Genomic DNA, 10,773 nt, shown 5'->3' on the forward strand with positions numbered 1-10,773 from the left:
CACTCTAAAGTGAAGCGAAAAAATAATGAGGAAATGGAGGGACACCAATAGAGGACGCTTTATTGAAAGCGCCCTCTAAGGGTAACCTTAGAGGGCGCTTTTTAAAAAGCGCTCTCTATGTCCATGTACATTTCCAGTTTATAAGGCGCTTTTGGAAAGCCTTAGAGAGCACTTTTAGAAGCGCCCTCTTAGGCCCCCTTTAGAGGGCGCTTTTGTAACAAAGCGCCCTCTAAAGTGAAGCCAAAAAAAAAATGAGGAAATGGAGGGACAACAATAGAGGGCGCTTTAGTGAAAGCGCCCTCTAAGGTTACCCTTAGAGGGCGCTTTTAAAAAAGCGCTCTCTAAGTCCATGTACATTTCCAGTTTAGAAGGCGCTTTTGGAAAGCCTTAGAGAGCGCTTTCAGAAGCGCCCTCTTAGGCCCCCTTTAGAGGGCGCTTTTTTTACAAAAGCGCCCTCTAAGATCCCCTTTAGTAAACATTAAAATTATAACATATACTGCATGTCTCTTTATTTTCCCTCTCTATAAGCTATTTCGTTTACGTAACTGGGTTTTCTCTCTACTGCGATTACTCTCTACTGCGATTACTCTCGTCCTCCGTTCGTTCTCCCTCCCTCACCGTCATCGTCGCCGTCGCCTTTTTCTGCTGCTGCGCTCACGTTCACTGAGTTATCTGCGTCCACCGTCACTGTTCACTTTCTTCTCCATCGTTACCGTCACCTTGAAGGTATTTCTCTTCTCCATCGTTACCGTTCACTTTCTTCATGTGTTTGATTAGGGCATTTTCTAAACTTAGTTTTACATTTTGTGCATTATGTTGATTAATGTTGTTTAGGGCAAACTGAGTTTTTTATTTCTGATTGAAAACTGATATCATTTGAAGTGTGTTTGAGCTTGTGCTTGGAAGTTTGATGATTATGGATGCAAGTTTGTTCATGTTCCAAACACCATAAGTTTGCATTGGTCTTTTGCATGCAGTAGGTGTGTGTGAGTTTGTATTCAATAATGATAAAAAAAAAAGAGTTTAGATTGTTGTAACATGAGAGAAATGGAAGGTATATGAATGTGTTCACGTATTGAATCATTGTCTTACTTGGGTCTTATTGAATCATTTCTATATTACAGATAAAATGGCTAACCAAGACGATACCCATGACGCGAATGGATCACGTAACAATGTTGAAAAAGAAATCAAACGAGGATTGACTGTTATGAAGTCAATCATTCGTGCAAGAGACAAGGGTGTAAAATTTGAAGTACATTGGAGTGCTGAAGACCAACTAATTGAGCCTAACGGTTCAATGTTGGCAAGTTACATTGGTTTCCTTGTTCGACAACATATTCCGATTACATGTGATAATTGGAGAAGTCCGGACTTGAAGGTTGGCAAAGAAAAAATATGGTCGGAGATACAGGTACTTACCATATATTGTTATATGTTTTTTTTGTTGACTATTTGTTGACCATATATTGTTATAATATTACTTTATAATAACACACTCCATGTGTATGTTTTTTAGAGATCCTTTCACATCGATGAAAGCCGGCAAAAATATTGTATTCAATTGGCCGGAAAAAGACTCTGAGGATTTCGATCCTTTTTGTCCAACAAATTTCTCAAGGATGAGGAAGGAAAATTTGTTGAAGCAGAACGGCCAATGAAGTATGCCGAGATTATTTCAGCCGATGAATGGGATAACTTTGTCGCCAAACGAAGAAACGAAAAATTCCATGTAATGTCTATTAATTATGGTATTATACAATTGTTAAGTTACTTATTTCTAATATGCCTTAAACTTTTTTATCCAGGAAGTAAGCGACAAAAATAGGAAAAGGGCATCAAAACCCGCGTATCCGTACAAAAAAGGGCGTACGGGATATGCACGGTTACAACAAAGAATTGTGAGTATATTCAAATGCTATGAGCTTATACATTGTCACAATATGTTATAATTGATGATCTTATAACCTAATTCAATGTGTAGCTAGCCGAGGAGAAAAGTGACGCAACATCTCTTCCGGAGCACGTATTATGGAAGGCTGCTCGGGTTGGGAAGGATGGGGCTGTCGTTGAAGCGGTCCAAAATGTTTATGACGAATGTGTAAGTATATGTAACATTATTTCTTTAATTATATCGAAAATTTTGTTAGAAATATAATTCATTTTTAATCTCCTCTAATAATATTTCAGGAGACTTTATCCCAAACCTTACCTTCAACCGAGGTCCAGGATTGCAGGAGCGTACTTAGTCGAGTACTAAATGTTCCTGAGTATTCCGGTCGTGTGAGGGGTAAGGGTTTTGGTGTGACTCCGTCGTCATTTTATAAAAAACCAAAAACAAAAAATCCTACCAACAAAGAGGTGATGGAGACCTTGGCGGAGTTAAGGGCACAAGTACTCCAACTGCAAAACGAGAATGCAAGGTATAGAGAGGAAAGGTGCGCTTCCGAGGCAAAAGATACTAGTGACCGAGCTAGTATCAATTGTCAACCGAAATTTCCCGAGGTAATTATATATGTTATTATGAAATTAAAATAGCACTTTTTTACTTGACACATATACACGTTAACAATAACATTTATTATTGGTTTAGGGCATTTCACCTTGTCAGCTGTATCTATCGTCACCAATTTATCGCATAGTTGGCAAGGGAAAAGTGCACAATACTTCGGGTGAATTACTTCACCATAATCCCCTCCCGGTGGGATATATGAAAGTTTCGGTTGACCTTGTATTAGATACGAACGCCCTTCTACCATTACCTGACGTTGTTTCAGAGACAACGTTGATGCGAGATGCAGTCGGATCCTTTGTTGGTTGGCCGTCAGATCTAATTTTCCCTGATGCCGAGGTATATATGTTCTAAATGATTATGAATATTTAGTATTCACATTTCAATTCAGCTACAATTATGATATTTAATCAATCCTTATTACATGGTAATGTTAGACTCCTACAAGACCCACACATAAAGTTGGTAAAGGGATTTCAAGACGCATCGAGTCGGTTGCATCTCAAAAAGAGGTACAAATATATATACCCATTGAATTATATACGCAACGATTCTGTTGCATCACAAAAAGTCATGATTTATTTTATATGAATTTTTAGGTTCCCGGTCGAAAGTTGAAAAGCGCTGCTAAGGATATTCCAACGACGTCCGGGACAAAATCTCAAATTATGATGCGTCTTGAGAAAATGGTGGATGAGTCCGATATTATGCACGGGGCCATTCGTAGTATAGATTTTGATGAAGGTGTTTTCGGAGCTGCTCATTTCGAAATAATTGCAAAGGAGGACATGCAACAACTTTTTGAACACGACGAATTGGGCATCGCTGTCATTCATACATACATATGGTACTCCGATCAATCTATAATTTACTTAGTTGAACAATTTATTTACACATTTCAATGAGTAGTCTAATGTTTATTATGTTTCTATTTAAGGTATATGTATGTAACATTGATGCAGGGAACTGAATTGTGTAACCGTTTCAATTTTATTGCTGCTTCCCGTATCAACGCAACGTTAATAACGAAAAATCCAACATCCGTAAAGAATGATCTAGTCGATAGATTCATGGCGGCCGGCGATAATACTACACCCAATTTGTATTTTTTACCGTTTAATTCTGGCAACGGGTTAGATTTTCTTTCTAATAATTTCATTCTAATCTATGTATATCTTTTACGTAGAAAATTTTCATTCATCTAAATTTTTGTTTTATTTTACAGTGGTCACTGGGTGTTGGTTGCTATGGATCTTTCGAGACTAATAGTGTATTATCTCGATTCGTTATCGGGTGATTGGAGTAAATATCCGAGTATGAAGAAGACGGTTGACGCGTAAGTGAAATTCCCCTAAATATTCGTGTGTATTTGTATATTTAATTATGTCTGTCAGATTGATCTCAATATACGTTTTTATTTTGTTAGGGCAATAATAAAATTTAGATCGAAAAAGAATTATCGTAATAGGAAGGACATTACCTGGGTCAGAGTTCAGGTATATATTAAGTATCTTATTTTTGCTTATAATAGTGTTTGTTTTTTTGCTTATAATAGTGTTTGTAAGAAATTAACTATATATATATTGTTTGTTTTTCTGTGGAGTGTCCTCAGCAAAATAATTCGGTCGATTGCAGATTTTTTGTATTGAGATTTATGAGAGATATCATTGCGTTGAATCGTATAGACATCCCAAAAATGGTATGGAATAATAACTTAGGGTTTATTTTAATATTATCGGATATTTCATCTAATTTGTTACTAAATCATGAATATGTTTTATTCTCTTAATTGTAGTACTTTGAGGAATACAAATCTTACTCAAGAGCTCATTTGGATGAAATGAAGGATGAATTGTGTCAATTCATTGTTGATCAAAGAATCATATAGCTAGGTTGTATATTGTTGTACATATATGTATGAAATGTTGTTGTTGTATGCTGTTGTTGTATATATGTTGTATATTATTGTTGTACTTTTACTAAATCATGAATATGTTGTTGTATATTGTTGATCAAAGAATCATATATTAATGTTGTATATATGGAGGATTAATGTTGTATATAAATGGATTCATGTTGTATATATCAATGGATTAATGGTGTATAACATTGGATTAAAGGATGAAATCAATATGAATTTTACACTTTTGCAGCATGCGAACAGGTTACCAATTAAATATCCACTGTTTTTCAAACAATTTTTTTTAAAATAACTAACACTTTAGAGGGCGCTTTGTCCAGAAAGCGCCCTCTAAACACTTTACATTGACAACTTTAGAGGGCGCTTTTTCCTGAAAGCTCCCTCTAAACACTTTACATTGACAACTTTAGAGGGCGCTTTTTCCCGAAAGCGCCCTCTAAACACTTTACATTGACAACTTTAGAGGGTGCTTTTTCCAGAAAGCGCCCTCTAAGGTGTCCCTTTATGGACCACTCCAGAGGGCGCTTTTTTCTGAAAGCGCACTATAATGTGGCCACTTTAGACAGCGCTTTCTCCAGGAAAACAAAGCGTTGTCTTTACCTATGCCAGCGCCACTTTAGAGGGCGCTTAAAAGCGCTGTTATAGGCCAAAATAAGCGCCCTCTTTTCCCTTATTTGGCGTAGTGACTGTAGCGGGGTTTTCGTTACCTTTAGGTTTATTGATTAAACCAAAAGTAAACATACAATTTGAGTCGCCACCGCACTTTTATTTGTCCAAAGGAAAGGCCAAAAAGCGAACAAAAGCACAGTAAGAAGTTTTATCAAATCAAAAACTAATAAAAATGTCAGAGATCTGGGTAAGGGGGTTGGTTATGAAATGGGAAGGTTTTACGCACCCAAAACATCCTTAGTACTCTAAGGAAACCCTTTTTGCAAATATGTGTTGTAGGTTGGTATTTGTGAAAAGATTTGTGCAAACGATTGGAGGGATGAGAAGAAATAGATTATATTTACAAATTTTGTTGTTTGAATGGATGAACACATTGCCTACGTACCATCACAAAGGAGGATCAAAACCTCGTAGTTCGGGGTAAAAATCTCAAAGATTGGTGAATTGATTTTAATCAAAAGCCTTAAGGTCTTTTGTTATCAAAGGGAGAAAACTCAACCTAAATCAACAATCCACCATGTGAGGAAGGCTTCAACATGCATGTGAGGGGTTAACCCTATAATAAGCATGGAAGGCTTATAATCCAACACTAAGGATGAGGTGAGATTCACATCAACCACTATGATAACTCAAACCTATGACTAATGTTTATGAAAAGGTTTAAATAAGGTGGCCATTGGAACCACAAAAACAACTTGAAATGAGTTATATTTACAAGTTATATTTATTTACAAAAATGAAGTCAAAGTTGGATTAAGATTTATTCACAATGAGTATTCATGAAAAGATTTTGAAAATTCAAAGGCATAAGGCCTAGGTTTCTAATTTGAAACAAAGTAAAAGTTTGAAAAAACATTCTGGCTTGGGTTAGAGTGGAGAGAAGAAGAGAAGGGCTAGTCCTAAAGCATACAAAGATGAGAGAGAGAATAAAACCCTTGGAGTTCCTTTTCTTGAAATCATAGAGATTATTCAAGATGCTCCTTTCCTTTGGACTTAGCACACAATCAAGCAATCAAACAAATTAGATTCAAGCTCCTATGATCTCCATTTGGCTTGTATCTCTTAACTTGGCTACTCATGACAATGGTCCTCTTTACTATCTCAAGATGGAATCCCTATCACACAAGAGCAAACATCAAAAAGTTAACAATACAATAAGAGGAATGGACAAAGAATAAGTTTTGGAAAGGAAGTCCTTTAAAGTCAACTTTGGAATTTAGCATTTTAAACGCATGAGGCCTAGTTGCTCTTCAACAAGTTTAGCATTCTAAAGGCATGAGGCCTAGTTGCTCTTGAACTCCTTTAAGCATGGGAAGATCCTAATTCTAAGTCCTTTCTCCTTTTTTGCAATTGGTCCACACAAAATAAAAGCAAAACCAACACAAGACAACAATATATTTATATACAATAATGAGCTCAAATGAGCAAAAGGAAAATTGCAATATGAATAAATGAGCAAGAAATAAATTGCATTAAAGTAAATTGCAAGAAATTAAATTCTCAAATTAAAGTTAGTAATTAGTATGGTTATGTTAGTTTGTCATAAGAAAATGTAACGCTATGTTAAGCAATCGTAAGTGGACTAATGTAGTAGTCACACCTATCTAAGGCCAGTCAATAAAACTATAGGCAAATAAATACAAGTTAGAGATCATGACTAGTAAGCCAAGATCCTAAAACTTGCCATGCCAAAACAAAAGGGGAAGGGCCTTGTATGGACTTTAAGTTTTTTGCTTGACCAATAAGCAACCTATCTTAGACACAAAACAACTCACTTGATCTTGGATCAAGTTGAGTTTGGTTTGGATCAGAGAAGATTAAACCTCTCATTTGTCAAGACCAACCATAAGTCATTAACTCATTGGCCAAATTATGAAAAGAAAGGGATGAAGATGAAATGGATGGAAAGAGAATTCAAGTATCAAGCTCAATTGATCAAAAATGAACCAAATCAACATCAATCAATGCTAAATAGAAATGAAATGAAGGTCACAAGTCAACCATAATTTTTTTTGGTGATTTTTGAATTAAAAATAAATGCAAAATAAAATAAACAAAATATGGTCAAACCTCAAATTTAATTCAAATCAACTTCAACAAGTCCAATTAAATTCTCATAGGTCTAACATGGTCAAACAAACTTTGACAAATTTTCTCAACAATTTTTGAAATCAGAAACTATTTAAAACAATTAAAAACAATAAAAAATAATATAATATGAATTAAAATCTCAAATAAATCTCAAATCAAATAAGAAATTGATGAGACTATTTTTCATTGACTTATCATGATCCATAGGTGTTAGGAAAATATTTTTGGATTTTTCAAATATCAGAAAGTATTTAAAAATGAATTAAAACTATTTAAAAATCAAATAATTCACAAAAAATATTAAATGAAGTCACAAAAATAATTAAAAATCAAAATATGAAACTAGATTTTTCAAGAAATTGTTTGGCATTGGTCTCATATATTTGTGACTTCAAATAAAATATTTATGAATTTTTGAAAATAAAAGGAATTAACTGAAATTAAAAGAAAATAAGAAAAATAGAAAAATCCAGCGCCATCAGATCATTTCATTAATTGACGTGGCAAGGGATCAATAGCTCTAAGGCGCGGAGACATGGTGTGCCCTGGTCAAACGCGTAACACAATGATTTAAAAGAAGTAAACACATGGAACAACCAGTATTATAACGTGGAAGCATGATCCAATGGCTCTGAAGTATACCACGTGGTGATGGTGGTGGAAATCACCATCTTCTCCGGTGATCCAACCATTTCTGGCCACCACGCGCAGGAAAATAAATTGCAATGAAAATGAAAAATGAAGACCTCAAAATGAAGCTGAGGTGATGTACATCACCACTGTAACCATGGATCATCCTCACCATTCCAATTTAAAGAGAAATATGAGCTTGAAAATCATGGTGTGTCAACTAGTATGGCACGATTTGAACAATTAAGACAACCACTGACCTGCCTCATGTGAGAGGACTTCAGAAAACCACACAAACCAAAGAAAATCACATTGAATTGCAAGATCTAGATCAAAAAAGTTTGAGGTTCTACCTCTGAAATCAAGCTTCAAATGGCACGAATTCTTCTGCTTTTGCTCTGGAAGTGTGATGGAGATGATAGGTTAAGGAATTGAGCTTTGAAGATCAACTAATGATGTTGAAATTCAAGCTTGAAAAAGAGAAAGAAAACTGAAAATTCCTTTAGTGAGGGTTGGGATTTCAATTCAGCAGCAATTCAGATATCCACTAGGTTGCCAATTAAATGAGAATGAACACTTATTTATAGCTGAAATGGATTGACAAGCATGGTTCCCTCGTGTGCATGGGATTTGAATTCTCCTTGCATGGGCCTGTACAGGCGCATGTAAGGCCCAATGATGGGCGCAAATCCTTGCTGAGCTCAACTGGAAATGAATTGGTCGTGCATAATGAACTACATAAGCTTGCACATCAAGTTATATCATGAAATGCCAAAATGGACATAAAAAGAAAGCTCTTCGAAACTCCCACATGGAAAGTCAAAAAAAATTAATGTGAGTAATGGTTGGAAAGCTCTTGAAATAAGGAACAAATGTAATGTTGGTAAAAAATTCATTTGGCATTTGGAAATTAATGAAAACTGGCTGTGAAAGTTTGGTCACAAAACATGTTTAAGTTCCCCTTTGAAAATTTTCACCAAAAGCAAGCCTCTTCAAGCCCTTCTTTTTCAATGATAAAAGCTTCAAATGAAACAACTTCCAACGTCAAAGTGTATATACTTTCAAGATGATCAATTTAGACTTAAATTTTGCATCATTTGGATTTTTCATGAAAAAGTTATGGGCATTTAAAGTTGGGCATTTTTCAAATTCAATGACTTAGGTCCAAAGTGACCTATAATGTTTTGTATTATCACATGTGTTTATTTTAGGATTATGAACTTTTATCCAACATAACATTTGAAGTAGACATCTTAAAAGTTCCAATTCATTTGGTCTAACCTCAAAATAATAAAAAATAAGGAAGTTAGGTCCTTGGGAAGTTGACCCAGAATTAGGGTTTCAGTCAAAATGACCTATAATGTTTTGAAATGAATGATGACCTTCCAAGTTTCAAATGGATTTTTTATGAACATGAAAGTTGTTCATATGATTATTAAGAACATTTTTACTCTTGGAGTCATATTCATTTTACAAACACATCAAAAGTTGTATCTCAGTGATCCTCGGTTTAGTCAGATGACTTGACTTGTCAACTTTTCAAGGCCAAACTTCCAATCTTGATGAATTAATGATTGAGGATCCTCAAGTAGGATCATATATGCATAAAATAATGAATTAAAGAACTTCCCTTGATTAAATTTGATCATAGGTTGAGGTTGCTTCATGAGCAAGGCATAGTTGAAGCACAATGAAATTAGGGTTTCCTTGGGAAAGAATCCTCAAGCCCTTTGGGTTATCTTGATCAAATTGGCAAATTGAGAAACTTGAGAGACATATATGATGATTAGGAGTTTTGTGGACCATTTTACATGATTTTTTTCATCTTCAACTAGCCATTTCATTGAGCTTAGGAGCCTCCTAGGAGCATGGGAGCACATGATCACTTGAGCTTCAAAACAAAAAGAGTTAGTGACATATTTTTGCGCTTTTGGGTAGTAATCAAAATAAGAAAAGAAATAATATACAATACAAGCATGCTTGGTAGTCTCAAACCACTCACACAAGTCCCAACCCTAGGGTTAAGGAGCCAAACATGCTATGATCCTTGAGGCAATGCACTGAGCAATGATATGATGCTCTGAGGGATCTTAGGGTCAAAATTAGGGTCTTACAGAGACTAATAGATTCTAGACGAGCTTCAAGAGCATAAGTCTCCTCATACTCTATTCCTTCAGCTTCACTATACAGTTTTTCCACTAATGTGGTTTTATTTCTAGTAATTACACCATTTTCATCCATTTTTTTCCTAAATATCCATCTAGTGCCAATGGAGATTTTATCAACTGGACATGGAACAAGGTCTCACACATCATTTCATTTAAATTAGATAAGTTCTTCTTGCATAAAAAGTAACCATCCCTCGTCAAGTAAAGCATCTTGAGAAATGAATGCAGAGTAATTACATAAATTATTGACCTGAGATCTAGTAATTTTATCTATTTTGATATTTCCCTGAATTTGATCTAATGGATGATCTTTTGTGATTGTGCAATCATAAGGTAGCTATTTCAAGGTCTGTTGTTTTTCATCTTCATCTAATTTTTCCTCTTTATCTTAATTAATGTCATCATCCTTTGATGAAGGAGAATGATCCTCTTTGGGACTTTCGTCGTTGATCAAGTTCTCTTTTATCACACTTACAACATCAGAAAACAAATACCTTTCCCTATCTTTTAGGGTGATGACTCATTAAATGAAACATGAATATATTATTCTACAGAAGATGTTCTATGATTTTAAACTCTATAACCTTTACTCGAAGATGAGTAACCTAAGAATATCTCTTCATCAGACTTAGCATCAAACGTTTCAAGATTGTCCTTTCTGTTATTTAAAATGAAACATTTGCAACTGAAAATGTGAAAGTAAGAAGTATTTGATTTCCTACCTTTTAGTAACTCATAGGGTGTCTACTATATGATAGGTCGAATGACCTTCCTATTTAAGA

This window comes from Lathyrus oleraceus, chromosome 3 (genome assembly GCF_024323335.1).
Source record: "Lathyrus oleraceus cultivar Zhongwan6 chromosome 3, CAAS_Psat_ZW6_1.0, whole genome shotgun sequence".
Taxonomy (NCBI): domain Eukaryota; kingdom Viridiplantae; phylum Streptophyta; class Magnoliopsida; order Fabales; family Fabaceae; genus Lathyrus; species Lathyrus oleraceus.